A 19,806-nucleotide genomic window follows, 5' to 3' on the forward strand; every position below is an offset into this window, starting at 1 on the left:
ATGACAAGACAATGTAATGGTGCACATAGGATGAACAGACTGGGTCACTTTTCTCTTCAGAAAAGAAGGATGAGTGGTGACTTAACAGAGGTTGTTAAAATAGTGAAAGGTTTTGATTGGGTAAATGCAGAAAATGTTCCCTTTTATGGGGCAGAGGATAACTAGGGGCCATCAATAAAAGAGAGTCACCAGGAAATTGTGTACAATTCTGGTGGCCTTATTACAGGAAGGATGTGGAGGCTTTGGAAAGGGCACAGATGAGGTTTACCAGAATGCTGCCTGGATTAGTGGGTATGAGCTATAGGTAGAGGTTGGACAGACTTGAGTTGTCTTCTCTGGAGCATTGGAGGCTGAGAGGAGACCTGATAGAAGTTTATAAAATTATAGGAGGCATAGGTACAGTCAGAAGCTTTTCCCCAGGGTAGAAATATCAAATACTAGACGAAATGCATTTCAGATGAGAGGGGGGAAGTTTAAAGGAGATGTGTGGGGCAAGTTTTTTACACAGAGAGTGGTAGGTGCCTGGAACAGGCTGCCAGGGCTGGGTGGTGAAAGCAGACATGTTAGTGGTGTTCAAGAGGCTGCTAGATAGATACCTGAATATGCAGGGAATGGAGAGATATGGATCATGTGCAGGGAGAACAAATTTAGTTTTATCATGTCCGGTACAACATTGTGGGCCGAAGGGCCTGCTTCTGTGCTGTACTGTTCTATGTTCTTAAATCAAATAGGGAATTCAGAAGAACCTTCTGTATTCAACAAGTGGCAATGTGGAGCTAACTACCAGAGGAAGTGAATGAAACAACTATTGTAGATGAATGTGAAGGGAGGTTGGACAATTATTGAGGGAGAAGAGAATGGATGGGTATGTTGCTAGATTTGGATGAGGACAGGCAGGAGAATGCTCAAGTGGAGCACAAGTACAGCATGGACTAGCTAGGCCAAATGGCCTGTGCCATATCTCCTATCTAATCCCTGTGTGTGCTATTTAACAGAGCCGTCTGATTGGTCCCACTTCCCTGCACAGGTTTCCTTTTGGAGGTCAGGGGGGTAGAAGTGCTTCCAAGGAAAAGCGAGGCCTCCTTTGTCCTGAGCTCTGTCACATGAGACAATCCCTGTCCACCTGTCCTTCTGTGGGATGGTCAATTCACAGCCATTCCTCCCTGCCAGCAGTACTCAGGGACATGGTATAGGATCCATTGGCATTGGTATTGGTATTGGTTTATTATTGTCACTTGTACCGAGGTACAGTGAAAAACTTGTCTTGCATACTGTTCATACAGATCAATTCATTACACAGTGCATTGAGGTAGCACAGGGTAAAAACAATAACAGAATACAGAGTAAAGTGTCACAGCTACAGGGAAGTGCATTGCAGGTAGACAATAAGGTGCAAGGTCATCACAAGGTAGATTGTGAGGTCAAGAGTCCATCTAATCATATAAGGGAACCGTACAATAGTCTTATCACAGTGGGATAGAAGCTGTCCTTGAGCCTGGTGGTACGTGCCCTCAGGCTCTTGTATTTTCTGCCTGATGGGAGAGGGGAAGAGAGAGAATGACCCAGGTGGGTGGGGTCTTTGATTATGCTGGCTGCTTCACCAATCTATAGAATCATTGCTATAGAATCATTAGAAGAAAGAAGATCATTTAGATCTTCAAGACCGGTGTTTTGTTCCACTTGTTCACAGAATAGGGACATTGCTGGCAAGGCCAACTTTCTTTGTCCATCACTAAATGATTTTTGATCTAAACTCAGCCATTTCAAAGGGAAGCTAAGGGTCAACCAATTGCTATGTGTGTGGAGACCCATATACTGTAAGCCTGACTGTAAGGATGACGTGTTTCCTTCTCCAAAAGACATTAGTGAACCAGTTGTATTTTTGGCAACAATCCAATAATTTCTATGTCTCTGTTACTGATACTAGTTCTGATTCAAAATTTATTTAATAAATTAATTTAATTCCCCAGATGAAACAATGTAATTTAAACCCACGTCCCCAGATTGTTAGTCCCCAGACCAGTCCTATATTTTAAACTATTTCCCAGCTTAATCTCCTTTCAGGCCCAGTCAGGTTCTTTGGCTTCAGACTGAAGTCAACAAGACCAATTCTCAGTCACCATTAGCAACTCATTCTCCCACCTCTACCCTAATACCCTCCTGTCTGCCCTCTACCCCTGCCACTGATGAAAATTGGCACCTCTGTCTTTTCTGTTTCAGAGTCCTAGAGTCATAGAGTACAGAAACAGGTCCTTCAGCCCAACTGGTCCATGCTGACCAAGATTCCCATCTAAGCTAGTCCCACTTGCCCATATTTGGCCCATGTCCTTCTCAATTTTTTCTATCAATGTACCTTTTAAGTGCTGTTAATGTATCTGCCTCAACCACTTCCTCTGGCAGCTCATTCCATATACTGACTGCCCTCTGGTTCCTATTAAATCTTTCCCCTCTCACCTTAAACCTATGCCTTGATTCCCCAACCCTAGGAAAAAGACTGTGCACATTCACCCGATCTATGCCCCTCATAAACTTATACACCTCCATAAGATCACCCCTCAGTCTCCAATGCTTCAATGATAAAAGTCCCAACCTGCACAACCTCTCTCCATAACTCAGTCCCTTGAGTCCCAGCAACATCCTCGCAAACCTCCTCTGCACTCTTTCCACCTTAATGGCATCTTTCCTATCGCAGGGAGATCAAAACTGAACACAATATTCCAAATGCAGCCTCCCCAATGTCTTGTACAACTGCAACAAATTCTATACTCAGTGCCCTGACTGATGAAGGCCAGCATGCCAAGAGCCTTCTTCACCACCCTGTCTGCCTGCGACGCCACCTTCAGCCAAACTTTATTGTTGTGTCAGGTCCTACAATGGAGCCATTTTCCAGTTCCGACAAAGCCATGTTTATTTTCTGTTTTTGCAAGTGTGTTGTATATTTCCACTGTCTTCCCTGAAGTTCCATCTACAAACCTAATTCAGACGAGAGAAAGGGAAAGATATATAAATGTATCAAGGCCTAAATGTGTGATTGCTACTCATGGGACTGAGAAGGCCTGTGTGAAACATTGTTTTGCTCAATGATTATTATTCAAAAATGCAGCCTTTATGGACTAATAATGAACTGCATCGAGCGGCTTAGGTGTGATTATGTCAACAATGTAGAATTAATTTGTATAAAGAGTGCCAGATTGAATAGGGGATTAGAAGCAAGAAAACAATTTAATGGTGGCAAACAGCTTGAGGCAACAATAGTTCTCTGCTGAGCAGAAGGAAGATTTACATACGTAGGCTGAGAAAGAAAAAAAAGGCCAAATTGTTTACAGATTTAGGCTGGAGATAATTGGCGCCAACAAATTGCATGTAATTGTTTAAAAATGTGATGTAAGACAGAAACAAGACCAAAAAAACAACACAGAAATGCAGGACAATCACAAATATATGTCTGGCTCTTGCTCTCCATAAGTCCGACGGGCCCTGTTGTTGTATCATGAGGATATGTGGAATCGGGATTTTTTTGTCTCTTGTCTTTTATTAGCTTATAAATCCCCATTGTAACGTGGATTAAGAGGATTAAAAAAACATTAAATGACCAACCTCCAGCTCCCCAAAGCAGATTTTTCTCCCCCTCCCACCTCTCCAACTGGTGCAATGGTGGTTAGAAATGAGCCCAGACGAAAGGATTCGCTTACCATGACAAAGGCAAGGACAAAATCAGCAAACTGCCTTTGCGCTATATGCTGCAATTCTCAAAAGTCTCTCTGTCACCCATTTTCATTGCAGCAAATCATATTAAACCTGGGCAGGTTGTTGTTAGAAAACCTGAGGTTAGGTCTCTCTCCCTTCTTCTGAACAGATGAAGCCCAAAGTGTCAAATTAATTATTTAAATCTTCAAAATCTTCCGCCTGCATCCTCAAAGGTTCTGTTCAGATCCAGCAGGTCTGTGATCTGCATTAGTTTTGTTAATTAGAGCTGAAACAAGACTTTGATCTCACTGAAACGAGCGGGAGGGAAAAAAAACCGGGTAAAGGAAAACGAAAACGTCATTAACCTGGATCCCGTCTTCCGTGTCCACGGTAACGGGATTTGTGCATTAACCGGGCTTTGATTCTCGTTGTGTAAAAGGGATGATCAAAAAAAAATCAGCAACAGTGCAAACCAGAGGTGTCAATTGGCCATGCTTCAAAGACTGGAGTGGTTATGGGACCTAGTATGAACTAGATATCACTTGCAGAGATAACAACAGCAAGGTTTGATGGAATACCAGCAGTTCTGAGTTGGCCTTTGTCAGACCTGCTCACCCACCTGCCCATTCAGTGTTGCTGCTAATTTAAACAACATCAATGAGCTTAAATAAACTGGGCACTTCTTTTTCTTGCAGAATCCACGATGCCAACTATCAGTACCCTTCAACCCTTAATAAAATGCCAAAGAAATCATTCTTTGTTACCTACACCATAACAGGAAGCTCCAATCACATTGGAACTTTGGAATAAATTTTGGGATTTTACTCTTCGAGCAATAACTCTTCTGTCTTTGTCAAGCTGGTAAACAGTTGACAAAATTATATTTAGGATCTTGACTCCTGCTGGAAGGTTTTTTCATATAAAAATATGCATGGCTAAGTAAGAGCCTTACACTGAGAGAAAGGATTGTGCAGATTAGCAGAGAAAACCCTTTTCTCACTTTTGCTCCCTTGGCATAATACTTCCTTTGTAAATTGGTTGTGGTTGGTGAATGTGCCAGTCATTTAGCCCAGGATGCATTTCCATGAGGGACCCTCATAATTACCTCTTCATCATAACTGACAGCTTTGGCCAAGGAGTCTTAAGTTCTTCGGGCATTTGCAATTGAATGGAAAGCCTTCATATTGTATATTAATTTAATCTTTCATGTTGAAAAAAGCCAGATGGGCCATTCTTGCTGCTTCTGTCTGGAGAAGCTCTCCCCCATCACCCAAACAAAAACAAACACCTCTTTCAGGGGATTTTTATGTAAAAATGGGATTTTGAATCTGGGTGGGGTGCAAGGGATGAGAAATAAGGCTGTATTTTGGCCATGTATTGTGTAGTTTGCTGGTAGCAGTGCTCAAAGCCACAAATGTTCTGTTTAGAATGATTTTTGGGTCTGAGCATCCAACAAAATTAATCTCAGAGCGCTCCACTTGTACCACACCTCATCAAGACAATCAGAGCCCAGCTAAATGAGTGTTTTTCTCTTTTCAGAGTCCAATTGATAGGATTGAAACCAATCTATTCATATTTCCCTAGCTGTCTCACATGCGCTAAATGTGCCAATTTATTGCCCATGTTGTTCTCGTTGACATAATTTCCTAAAGGAAAATACAGTGGATTAGGAAGTTTGCATTAAAAATAGGAAGTGCTACAAATGCTCAGCTGGGCAGGTGGTGCCTGTGGAGTGCAAAGTGGTTAATTCCCCAGAAGTTTATCAGCACCTGCAAAGGTACAATAATCAGCTATAGTGTGGGTGGCCAGTCATTGCAAGGAAATTCGCTCAAGACCTCAGGAGCTACCAGCCAGGCTTTGTACCTGATAAGGCCATTCTTTGGTGGGTTTTGCCAGTGTGGTGTGTGTCAAAGTACAAGGTTGGAGTCAGATACAGTGGGCTGCGAAGAAGAGAGGCTCACAGTGAATATGGAGATTGGGACAAGTGTCAGGTGTGGGGTCCAGGTAGCTGAAACCATAGGTGGAAACAATGGCTGGGTCTGGAGGTATCTAGAGCAGGGTAGGGTGTCAGATCTGACAAAAATATGGAACAAAATATGTCAAGTAATAGCAACACTTCTCTGCCCCAAAAAAACCTGCAACCAACATACAGTGTACCCCCACTTTATGGCAGTTCTGGTAATGGAAATTCACCCTTACGGAATTCACAAATCACTGCCAAAAAATCTGAGATACAGAGCAAAAATTTGCTTTTACAGAATTTATGTGAGAAAAAAATAACTAAATAAAGGCAAAATGCGAAAGAAACAATGTTTTGTCAATTTTTGTCAAGAGTTCACGCTGTGGAAATCGTGATACAAGCAGTTTTATAGGAACGCAACCCCTCCATAATACAGGGGTGTACTGTACAAATATATGATTCAGGAACAGGAGGAAGCTGTTTGGCCCCTTGAGCCTACACTGCTATTTAATAATGTCACGGCTGAGATGATTGCCACAACCCACTATATACAACTCTAACTTTCAACTTAACTGATTTTTTGGCACACTCTGCACCTTCCCAAGTATAAAACCTGGCCAGTCACTCCTAAGGTCACGAGCGAACTTCCTAGCAACGACTGGCCAGCCACACTATAGCTGTTGCAACAAGCAATCTGTTGGAGGAACTCAGCAGGTCGAGCAGCATCTGTGGGAGGAAAGGAGTTGTCGACATTTCAGGGCAAAGCCCTGCATCAGGTTCTCCCAGAGATGCTGTTCAACCTGCTGAGTTCTTCCAGCAGATTGTTTGTTGCTCCAGAGTCCAGCATCTGCAGTCTCTTGTGTCTAAATTATAGCTATTTATTGCAACCTTGGAGGTACCACAAACTTCTAGGCAATTAACTATTTTGCTCTCCAGAAGCACCGCTTGCCCTGCTGAGCATTTCTAACCTTAATAAGTAAGGCAGTAACTGTTCACCCCCTTGCTTATCAAGAATCTATCTATCTCTGCCTTAAAAATATCCAAAAGCTCTGCTTCCACTGCTCTGAGGAAGAGAGTTCCAAAGGCTCATAAATTTCTGACAGAAGGAATTTCACTTTATCTCTATCTTAAATGGCAATCCCTTATTTTACAATGGTGACCCCTTATTCTACACTCTCGCAAAAATTAGGCAACTTGCTCAGCATGGACAAGTTGGGCCGAAGAGCATGTTTCCATGCTGTATAATTCTATGACTCTATATCCTCTCCACACTGGCCTTGTCAAAACCCTTCAGGGTCTTAGGAGACTCTCAAGAGACTGCAGATGCTGGAATGGTCCTGATGTAGGGTTTCAACCTGAAACATCGACAATTCCTTTCTTCTCACAGATGCTGCTTGACCTGCTGAGTTCCTCCAGCAGATTGTTTGTTTCCCTCAAGATCTTATATGTTTCAATTAAGTCACCTCTCACTCTTGTAAGCTCCAGTGTACACAAGACTAGCCTGTCCAACCTTTCCTCATAAGACAACTTGCCCATTCCAGGTATTAATCTGATAAACCTTCTCCGAACTGCTTCTGATGAGTCCTTCCATAAATAAGGAGATCCATACTGTATACAGTATTCTAAATGTTGCCTCCCCTTTGCCTTATGTACCTGAAGCATAACTTCCCTGCGTTTTTATTTAGTTCACCAGGCAAAAAACAATAGCTTTCCTAATTACTTATACTAGCCTTTTGCAAATTGTACACTGGTCTCTCTGATCCCTCAATATCTGAATGTTCTGCAATCTTTCATCATGTAGGTAACATCCTTCCTTTTTATTTTTCTGGCCAAAATAGAAAATTTCACATTTTCTTACATTGCACTGCATTTTTTCATCTCTTTGCCCACTCACTTAATCTATCCAAATAGCTTATGATCCTTCAAATAGCCCTGGTGGAAAAGTCTTCCTGTTGTTAATGACATGCTCAGCTGTGCGAGGATGAGAGAGTATATCAGCTGGGGTGCAAAACTACATGTGTGTCGAATCAGTGTAGTGCACATATCCAGCAGACTTTAGATATGTAAACAGCTCAAAGAGCAGTGGAAACGGAGCTTTACTTTTAAGATAGGGTTAGACAGGTTCTTGATAAACAAGGGGGTGAAAGATTAACAGGCAGAAATATGCAGAAGAAGTTACAGTCAGATCAACCCTGATTTATTAAAAGGTGGTCGCTCAGAGTTATGGACGTGGTTTCCTCGGTGGGGAGGACGACACTGTAAACAAAGTGGTTGCCTTATTCTAAAATCTCAAAAAACAACCTTGAACAACACAATCTATTTGCATCCTCCTTCCAGATCAGGACAGAATCCTCAGAACTCTGTCATCCCTTCACGTAATTGTTTCATTCACCATTTGAGGGTTTGTATCGTTACTCATCATCAGTCCACACCTGCGGTGTAGCTCCTTTGTATGGGGCCTTGCAATGAACTATAATTATGGCAAAATCTTTAATTATATTGATCCACTCACACTTTCACATCCGGAAGCTGGAAACACAGAATGATCCTGCATGTGTGTACGAAATCAAAGTCCTTTGTCAAACCATAGTCCAACTTACAAATATTCTAATTATTTTAGGCACAAAAGTCATACATTCATTATTTAGGCACCACAGCTGGGTTCTGGCTTCGTTCCATTCCAGCAATTTGAGCACAAAACCTCAGTTGACACTCCAATGCAGTCAAACTGAGAGTCCGTCTGATCTCAGATGAATATAAAAGATCCCATGGAATGGGATCTTAACATGCAAAGAAGGACAGAGGAGTTATTCCCAGTGTCCTGGTCAGAATATATACCTCACTCATCACTTTAAAGCTGATTACCTGGTCATTATCATATTGTGGAATCTTGCTGTGCAAAAGATGGCTGCCACATGTCCTACAATGCAACAGTGTCTACACTTCAGAAAGTACTTCATAGTGTAGAGTTTTGGGACACAGTGAAAATGAAAATGCAAGACAATATATGAATGCAAACTTTTCTTTCTTTTTATGAATGGTATCTATTTTCAACCAGAAATATGATTTGTTGTTTTGGCATCACACACAACTGCTTTTCAGAAAGAAGCAATGTTCTGATCCCTTATATTGAACTTGCATCTGTAGATACCACTTAGATCAATAAGAAATTAGTCCTTGTATTGCAGCTGCAGGATGTTACTCGGAGTTCCCTGTTTCCACTATAGCTTAGTGATTTGATCTGGCACTGGAGACAGTCTCTTGTGACTGCAGATGCTGGAATCTGGAGCAACAAGCAAGATACTGAAGGAACTCAGTAGGTCAGGCAGCATCTGTGGAGGGAATGTTTTGGGTCAACATTCAACAGGACTGAAAGATAGAGGGGAGTTAGCATGAAGAGGTGAAGGGAAGGGGTGGAGCAAGAGCTGGCAAGCGATAGGTGGATCCAGGTGAGGAGGGGTGATAGGCAGATTGATGAGGGAAGAGTGGAACAAGTGACAGAAGCTGGGTTCTGGCCCTTCCTGGCCGATGATTTCAGCACAGGCAAGAATTGGTATGTTACATCCCTTGGGCCGTAGAGGGAACCTCTCCCGTACCCTTTCCCACCGTCACTCAGGTGTTCACATTGTGGAGACAGGTGAAGTGGCCCTTTGGCTCAACAGCCAATGCTGCTCAACTGGAAAATAGCAACAGGAGTAGGCCATTCAGCCCACTGACCCCTTGTGCTACTATTCAATTAGATCACAGCTGGAGTGTATCTTTACTTCATTTACCCCTCTTGGTCCTACAACCTATAATTACCTTAGCAAGAAGATATCTACTGTTATAAGATTTAAAGATGATTTTAAAAATTAATCTACACCAGAATCCTTTTCCTTCAGAGACATATTGAGCTGTGGGGAGGTTAGTAACAGACTTCAAGGAGATGTTGGCAGGCTGGTGTAATGGGTGGAGAGGTGGCAGGTGAAATGCAACGCTGAGAAATGTGAAGTGTTCCAATTTGGCAAGGAGAATGAGGAGAAGCAATGTAAACTAGAGGGCGCAGTTCTAAGAGTGGTACAAGAACAGAGAGGTCTAGGGGTTATTTCCATAGTTCATTGAGAGTCGCAACGTAGGTCAAAAAAGTGGTTATAAAAGCTAATAGGATTCTGGGCTTTATAAATACAGGAGTGGAATACGAGAGGAAATCATATTGAATTCTCATAAAAGACTGGAGTATTGTGTCCAGTTTGGGGCATCATGTGTAAAAGCTTTGGACAGTGTGCCAAAGAGATTTACCAAAATGATTCCAGAGATAAGCAGTCAGAATGGAGAAGCTGGAGTGGTTCTGCTTGGAAAAGAGAAGGGTGCCAGAGGATTTGATAGAGGAAATTAAAATCATAAGAAGTGTAAGATATCTTCATTACTCACATGTACATCGAAGCACACAGTGAAATGCATCCTGTTGCGTAGAGTGTTCTGGGGGCAGCCCACAAGTGTCGCCACACTTCCGGCGCCAACGTAGCATGCCCACAACTTCCTAACCCGTACGTTTTTGGAATGTGGGAGGAAGCTGGAGCACCCGGAGGAAACCCACACAGACGCAGGGAGAACGTACAAACTCCTTACAGACAACGGCTGGAATTGAACACAGGTCGCTGCCGCTGTAATAGCGTTACGCTAACCACTACACTACCAAGTAAATAAAGGGAAACTCTTCCCACTAGTAGTGGCTTTACAACCCTCCTCTATTCCTCTTCTGTGTTGTGGCATAAGACCCACTTTGTGGTTTCCCTTTTAACTTAAGGCCAAAGAGGAGCAAAGGGTGTGTCTGCAGTTCCTGCTTCATAGCTGTTTGTGGCAGCAACTCATGGAGTTCAGCTCTTAGCAGAAGTTATGCAGCATTGCCTGGTCCTCGGAGTTGAATCTGACAGAAAGTGTCCTGAATTTGGTTGGGGAGGTGGCACTTGTCCATCAGCTGTTGGAAGGGGATAAATATTGTGAACATATGGTGAATCAGCCACTGCCCTATTAAAAGCTGTCTCAAAGCTTCATCCCAGTATGTTTTCTCCCACTAACACTGCAAGCATCATATATCAAAGGTAGGGAGGGTCAGAGAGCCAGCACCTGGTAGAATGGACATAATTAATGCTTTGGGTGCCTGAAAGAGAGACATGAGAGCGTACATAGACTTTGCAGTTGGCCAGCTGAGCAGTAACACCACTGAAGGCAGTGATGTTGGAGAAGCCCTTCAAGAACCTGGTATCCTTAATCAATCTAAAGCCTGTTGAAGGTTGTGAAGGGCAGCCCAGGCACAAAAGGCAGCTGGGACCTCAGAGTTTTGGAGTCATAGAGTCCTCCAGCACAGAAATGAGCACTTTGGCCCACCACAACCACACTGACCTTTTTGCCCATTCACGACCATACCTTTCGATGCCTTGTCTATTCAAGTGTCTGTCTAAATGCCTCTTAAGCATAGTAATTGTACCTGATTCCGGCACTTCCTCTAGCAGCAAGTTCCAGATATCAACCACTTTGTGTAAAAAACTTATCCCCTCAGGTCTCCTTTGAAACTCCCCTTTGAAACAAGACCATTCAGTTCTCTCCTCTTCCATCAGGTAGAAGATACAGGAGCCTGAGGGCATGTACCACCATATTAAGGACAGCTTCTATCCCACGGTGATAAGACTATTGAACGGTTCCCTTATTCGATGAGATGGACTCTGACCTCACAATCTACCTTGTTGTGACCTTGCACCTTATTGTCTACCTACACTGCACTTTCTCTGTAGCTGTGACACTTTACTCTGTACTGTTTTAACCTGTACTACCTCAATGCACTCTGTACTACCTCATTGTAAGTGCATTGTGTAATGAATTGACCTGTACGATCTGTATGCAAGACAAGTTTTTCATTGTACCTCAGTACAAGTGACAATGATAAACCAATACCAATACCAACCTCCTTCTTCTCACCCTTTAGCCATGCCCTCTTGCACTTTATACAAGAAGGTCCTCTTTGGGTAATGATAAACCAGACCCACACCCCAGTCATGGTCTGCTTCTACTAGAGTGCTCCCTGCTGCCCATTGTCCACACATGCATGGACGACCATGTAAGTAGAATTTAGGTGTGCATTGGGGTATCAGGCACACAGAAAACCCAGAAGTGAAACTGTGGACATTGTGGACCATGCAGTGTTCCTTTGGGAATGCATATGTTGTATCAGGTAGCACACAAGACCATTCAGTTCGTCAGCCATAACCTGGCTCTTTCATCAAATCAGCTCACTTTCACCCTGATGAAGTCAGTATCAAACTGGTCCTATATATAAACAATTAATAAGAAAAATCAATTCTGATTGTGTGATCATAATATGAAGACAATTTTCCCTGTGCAGTGTCATCAACATAATGGAGCCCTGGTGACCCTATAACATTTTTTGCAAATTTGGTATTAACTTGACTTCATTATCTCATTCAAAGAACAAAAGTATTTCCTAAATTGATACAAAAAAACAATAAGCATTGATTTCCTTTATTATATTAATATGTTAATTTAATATTTTGCAAGAAATTTGGTGCTGATCAATATTTTTTGCTTTTTTTTATAAATACTGTAATTTTAATATTTGCTCTGTTGTACTAAATGCAAATAAATCCTGGTGAGCCCATTAACTAGTTTGTTTAAAAAAATCCACATGACTCAGGAAATTAGGGAGCAAAATGGCCAGTTTGCAAATTTTATTATTACAACACATTTGCATGTTTTTTTAAAAAATGTAATCAGTTTTTAAATTGCTTAAAGGTACTTTCTCAACAAAAAAGTCAGATTTCCATAATAAAGCATTATCTCCAAATACAAGTGTTCATTTAGGTGAGGCACTGATTGGCACAGATGAGAAATTTTGAGCCCTGTTGTGAACTGAACTTCAGCTGAATTAAGGATGATTGAATTGGATCAGGCCTTTATTCACTGGAGTTTGGAATAATGAGAGGTGATCCCATTGGAGTGTGTGAGATTCAGACATGGATTGACAGGAAAGGTGTTTCCCCTGGTTTATTAACTTTCTGGGATCCAAGTGTTGTTGAAAAAGCCAGCATTTATTGCTCATCCCTAACTGCCCTTGACAAGGTGGCTGGGAGCTACTTTCTTGAATTGTTGTAGTCCTTGTGATGAAGATACCTCCATTGGTGCAGTTGGGTGGGATGCTTCCAGATTTAGACCCAGTGTTGATGAAGGAATGTCATTACATTTCAAAGTGAGGATCTCATGTGTTAGCTGCTTTGAATGCCCTTTTCCTGCACCTACTTGTTCTTTTTTTGTGGAAATACTGGAATTGGTTGCACTTTCTTTGAACTAGGATGTAACAAAAATCGTCCAACTTGAATGGATGCAGGTATTCTCAATACATTTAAGAAGTATCTGTGAATTGCCAAGAACCTGTCCAAGTCCTGGTAAATAGGATTGGTAGAGATGGAAACACAAGAGACTGCAGATGCTGGAATCTGAAGTGACAAACAATTTGCTGGAAGAACTCAGCAGGTCGAGCAGCATCTGTGGGAGGAAAGGAATTGTCGATGTTTCTGGTCCTGATGCAGGGCCTTGATCCAAAACAGCGACAATTTCCTTTCCTCCCACAAATGTTAAATTGGTAAATTGTAATTTGGTTTATTATTGTCACATGTACAGAGGTACTGTGAAAAATTTTGTTTTGCATGCCGTCCATACAGATCAATTCATTATAACAGTGCATTGAATTAGTACGAAGGAAAACAATAACAGAATGCAGAATGACGTGTTACAGTTACAGAGAAAGTGCAGTGCAGGCAGACAATAAGGTGCAAGGCCACAGCGAGGTAGATTGTAAGGTGAAGAGTCCACCTTATCATACTAGTGGACCATTCAATAGTCTTATAACGGTCCCCTAGTACAATAAGATGGACTCTTGACCTCACAATCTATATCGATGCAGCTCAACCCACTAAATTCCTCCAGCAGATTGGTTGTTGCATTGGTAGAGATGGGTGCTTATGACTGGCATGGACATGGTGGAATGAAGGATCTGTTTCTGTGTGTATGACTCAATGTCTCTATGAGTTGCTCATTTGCTAATTGACCATGAGTGGCTGGTGGCAGATGTACCAGTTGGCACAGGCCCTTCCAAGATGAGAAACCACTCCACATTGGCTAAACAAAGACCATTCAGGTCAGCTACTGTCAGCTGACATGTCTCAGACACAGCTGTCTTCAACTGGTGTTAAATCTCGCAGCTCGGGAGTTGGGATTCCCCCTTCTCCACACTTCCACTTCATGGACTTCAATGGATGGAAATATGGCAAAGTTTTAAAATCCAACATCACACATCTTGTGAAACCATTTCAACTCTTGATCTTGCTTTCTTTCTACACATCAAAATCTCTGTTTAGCATTAAACTTCATTTAAATAAAGTAACAATTGGAAACAGATAAGTGCATAAATAATTTAGTAGAAGTCCCAGGGTGCACTCAGCAAAAATTGTGACCATTGCTCACCCAGACTTTGAGACCATTAGTCAACATATTGCTTTGACATTTCAATCCTGTTACATGTTACAACAGAATTCTTAAATCAAATGAATCAGGTTCTGCATCTAAATGAGTGCAATGTTTTATGTTCACTATTTTCTGAAGTCCCTGGAATCTCATTGAAACATGTAAAATTCTAACAGGCCTTGACAGGATAGATGTCAGGGTTGATGTTTCCACAGGTTGGGTCATCTAGAACCAGTGGCCACAATCTTGAAATAAGAGGTCAGCCATTCTGGACAGAGATCAGAAGAAATTTCTCCATCCAAAGGGTGGTGAATCTTTGGAACTGCCTATACGAGAGGCAATCGGTGTTAAGATAATAAAGGAATCAAGTGATATGGGGCTGGTGCAGGAAGGTGGATATGCAGGAAAGTGGATATGGGGCTAGTGCAGGAAGGTGGATATGCAGGAAGGTGGATATGGGGCTAGTGCAGGAAGGTGGATATGGAGGAAAGTGGATATGGGGCTAGTGCAGAATGGTGGATATGCAGCAAGGTTGATATGAGGCTAGTGCAGGAAGGTGGACATGGGGCTAGTGCAGGAAGGTGGATATGCAGGAAGTGGATATGGGGCTAGTTCAGGAAGGTGGATATGCAGGAGGGTGGATATGGGGCTAGTGCAGGAAGGTGGCATTGAGGTAAAATATCAGCCATGATCTTACTGCACAACAGATGGGCCGAATGGTCTACTCCTGCCTATATTTTATGTGCTAGGAGTTGACTGAGGGAATCCAGCAGGATAGATGAGCCCCCTCCTTGCCCCCAGAAAAGGGTTTAATATCCAAGTGCAGAGGAAAGAAATAGAAGAGGGGTGGATGGGAGGAGGTGATGGAAATTAATTCTACCCTTCTGACTACATTAGCCTGTCCCTTGATTTGCAAAACAGCTCAAACTAATCTTGGGCCTGGGCTTGGGCATCTGCTCCAATGGCGCAATGAGGAAGTCTTCCTCCTCCACCAAGGAAGGTCCCTGTTTGTCCCCAGTCTCTACTGAGATGACCCCATCCAGGACAATAGCGTCGGTGTTTTGCTTAGATTGCAAACCCTGGATTTGGAAAGAGGCATCTTCCTCAGGGCGGTGTCCTGGGCCCAACCGTCTTCAGTGGCTTCATCCTGCTGTCCCGCAGAGTAGAACAGGCCTTACACAAGGCAACTCAGACAAAGGTCTCCCTACTGCAAGCTCAGCTATTGTACAATGTCGAGATGGACGATCCGATAGACCTTACAGAAACACTAGCACAATATGCCCGATGGTACCTAGGGAGCAAGTTTTGTAAAAAATATAGCCATGTAGTACAAAAATCATTGGGAAAGGCAAAAGAATTTTATCCCTTAGCACAATCCCAAAACATTCCTTCGTGACTGTTTAAATAAAAACATCAACTTAGCTTACTGGAAATGTAAGGTAGAAGAATCTTATATAAATATTCTAAGCATTTTGTCCACTAATATCATTAATTACTTGTCTACGATTGTTTCTTAGAGCACTATATAGAGGGAACGCAGATTGCACAGAGTCAGTCTGCCTTCAGCTTTAATGAATACAGAGGTTTTCAAACCCTGAGAGGTTCCTTGTCCCACTGAGACATCGCCAGAGATTGAACAGATCTCAAATCGACTGATATACATTTTCTCACTGTGAATAGCAGACTATCAATCAATGTCTCTGTGTTCTAATCCAAAGATGGTTCATACGAGTGACCTGACCTGAGAGACAATAGTTTGGGCCAGGTTGCATTGAGATTCTTCTGATCTCTTGAATCGCTGTGATGATTGCTGTTCAGGAGTGGGTCAATCAAGGTCACAAACACATCGTAAGTAGATGCCTCTATTTCTTTCATGTCTAATACAGAATTTTTTGAAAGAAAAATCAACGAGGATATTTTAATAATGGTTTATGAGGTCAAATAGTCCAGTTAGATGGCAATTTCAACGTTCCATCAACACAAGTGATGCAACCAGGCTGCAGTCACCCAAGTCAAACATAGTCAAGGTTATGTTCAGCCACCATGAATTGCTAGTCTCATACAATGTAGACATTGCACAAGTGTCAGATTAGCCTTGAATGAGAACAGATAATGCTAGAAATGCTCAGCAGACCAGACGTTATATATGGAGAAGGAAAGAAAGTTACTGTTTCAGGTTCATCACTAACAGGTCCCTGACCTGAAATATAGAGAGATACAGCACAGGAGCAAGCCCTACTGCACACCAAGTCCATGCTAACCATCAACCACCATAAAACATTATCTCCCGCCCTCTCTCCACAGTTGCTGCCTGAGCTGCTGGGCTTTTATTTCAGATTTGCACCATCTGGAGTATCTTTGCTTTCTGTATGAGTTTTGCCTTGGAGAGTATATGGTAAAGAGTTCCTGATGGCCCATTAGATATATCCCCACTGAAAAGTGATGGGGAACTGATAATGTCGCTTGGGACTACAGGGCAGAGACTATCTACACGGGTGTCACAGGCTCAAAATGTGGGGTCGACCATTCAGGACTGAGATGAGAAAAAATATCTTCACCCAGCAGGTGGTATAAGTCTCCGCGATTCTCTACTCAGGAAGGCTGTGGAGACTCGGTCACTGAGTTTATTAAAGATAAAGACCGAATCGTTTTAGAACATAGAACATAGAACACTACCGCACAGTACAGGCCCTTCGGCCCACAATGTTGTGCTGACATTTTATCCTGCTCTAAGATCTATCTAACCCCTCCCTCCCACATAGCTCTCTACTTTTCAGTAAACATATTTCAGTAAAGATAAATTCTTGTTCTCAGTGCCTGCTGTAACATGTACATGTCAGAACCCAGATTTAATAAAACTTGAATCTGTTTACTTTAAACAAATGTTTATCATTAAAATGCTGCAAAACAGGAGGATTTTTGGCCCATCTAGCCCAAGATGCCTCTCTACAAGCAATTCAGCCCCCAATCCCTGGCTTATTCCTCATAAACTTACAACACTACTGATAACTCTGATATCAAGTCACATTGAAAGGCAAAATGTCTGCCGTGTCGAATTATCCAGGAAACCTGTCTTACTTTGAACATTCGTAAGTACACAACATCTACTTATCGTTCAACCACTGTCAGAATAAAAACAGTAAATGCAGAACTAAGATTTCGACCTGAGATGTTAACTCCGTTTCTTTTCCCACAGATGCAGCCTGACCTGCTGAGTATTTCCAGCATTTTCTCTTTTTATTTAAGATTTTATCATCTGCAGTTTTTTTTTAATTTTCAACCACTGCCAGAGTCTTATCCAGTGCAGTTGACAAGTAACAGAAGCCCCAGATTCCCGTTGGGTTCCAGGCACAGCAAGAATGGAACACCATGTAAAGTGACAGGGTGGGAAGAGATGGGGCCACAGCCTCTTCCACAAGAATTCCACCATATCCTTTCCAGTCTGCCAATTCCCAGAGGAAGACACAAGTTTGGTTAATGTAAAACGTAGATCTGGGTTTGATCCAGGTTCATCCCATGTCTTGGACAGGATACCCATGGACCTCACCTGGTGACCCACAGTCCTCATCTTACCTGACTCTTGATTACAGTATCACTTTCGTACCAATATCTGCTTAGAGTTGCTTCCCATTTACTAAAAGCCAGCAGTGTTACAACAGTCAACATCACTTTATCTCAGCTTTGTTGTTCCTATTTTCTTTTAGAAGCTGCATCCTTAAGGCTTAATTGTAGTCTTCACTTTGGCATCTTCTTACAAGCCTGGACATTAACACAACCATGTGTCAAATGCCTTTTGGATTTCATTCCCCATGTCTTATCTATAATTCATTTGATTGTGACATGTTTTCAATAGCTACAAACTGGTTAACTCATTCTGAAGCACTTCTAGCACATTGGGTGGAAGACTCATTAGCTCACACAGTTGTTAAATGCTCATGCATAGTTTAGTGGACAATGTAATGACAGAAAGTAGCAATTATGATTGAAGTTTCTCTTCACATTATGATAACATTCCTTGCTGTTGCTGTCAACACAAAAGGCAAATAGAGTAAAAAAAACCTTAAATTTAAATGAGATGATATAGTTTCTCCAGGTTTACCCTCGTTTTCTGGTAGTTACCATAACACCATGATTACCATGTTCTTCAGTGTGACTAATCACTGTGATCGCTATGCAACAGTAAAGGATATTATTATCTGTAAGTTATGAACAATGATTTTCTTCTACCATATCCCAGTCACAGCAGATGTTAGTGACACTGAATTACATAGAATTCCACATGGAAGGTTGCGTTTAGCAACATAAACAGCGGCAGCATGATGGCCCAACCAGTGAGTGCTGCTGCACAGTTCCAGGGACTTGGGTTGAATTCTGACATCAAGGGCTGTCTGTACAGAGCTTACGTGTTCTCTCTGAGACTGTGTGGGTTTCCCCATTGTGCTCCAGTCTCCTCCCACATGTCAAAGATGTGCTGGTAGGTAAATTGCCACCAGCAAAGCTAAATGGCAAAAGATTCAAAAAAAAGGGTAAGTTGGAGGACATGTGTGAGAGAATAAGTTACAGGGTGACAGGGGAATAAAAGGAGAGGGAACAAAACTGATGGGATTGCTCTGCTTAGTATTGGCATGGACTTGATGGGCTGAATTCCATGTTCTAATAAGTATGTTAAGGCAGAGTGCAGATGATTGGGTAGCTCCCCTATCAATCTATCAATCAAGTTTAGTGCCTGCATTGCTCTAGGTGACTGAAACTGATTTTATGTACATAATTTGTATTTGACAATCCTCCACTCACAGTATTTTCCTGAGACATTACCCTGCTTTTATCAAAAGATGTTGCTGTAGTTTCTGCTTCCTTTTCTCTTTAGATAAATGTTGCCTTCTCAGTAAATTGACTTTCTTTGGTGCACAATAGACTGTCTGCTGTAAATTATATTTGTACTTGGAACATAAAGCACAAATGCAGGTCCCATGGCCCAAGCTGTCCACCCAAGTCTCCTGCCAATCTCCCTCATCTAAGTCTCTCAGTGTAAATATCAACTCCCTTCTCCCTTATATGTTTATTCAAATTTCCACTAAATGGATTTACACCAATCCTTCAAACACTCCCTGAAGTGGAGGACTCCACACTTCCATCACTATTTGGGCAAAGAGGTTTCTTCTAAATTCTCTTCTTTTTTGGTGACTATCTATTAGTAGCCTCCAGTTTTGCCCTTCCACACATGCAGCATTACGCTCTTGGGTCCCTATCAAAACCTTCCGCGATTTTACAATACTTCTGTTATTTTCCTGTTTGTCCTTCCTTTCACTTTACCAAATTAGATGTTTTATTTCATATAAAACTTCATTTTGAAGTTTGTTCAAACACTTATTGTGAAAGAGAAGCTGGAAAGCACATTCCATATATTAATAAAAGTTGTGCTCTTCAATTGTACATAATACAATCTGACTTCTTTTTGAGTGCCTCACTTAAACTTGGGGCTCCTGCATGTTGTTTACAAAGGAGGCATAAGAAATAGGAGCAGCAGTCAGCCATGAGACCCTTTGAGCCTACTCCACAGTTCATCATCAGTGATCTTCTGCCTCAGCACCACTTTCTAACACTATCCCCATATTCCTTGATTCCATTAACAGTCAGAAATCTAT

This window comes from Pristis pectinata, chromosome 11, assembly GCF_009764475.1.
Source record: "Pristis pectinata isolate sPriPec2 chromosome 11, sPriPec2.1.pri, whole genome shotgun sequence".
Taxonomy (NCBI): domain Eukaryota; kingdom Metazoa; phylum Chordata; class Chondrichthyes; order Rhinopristiformes; family Pristidae; genus Pristis; species Pristis pectinata.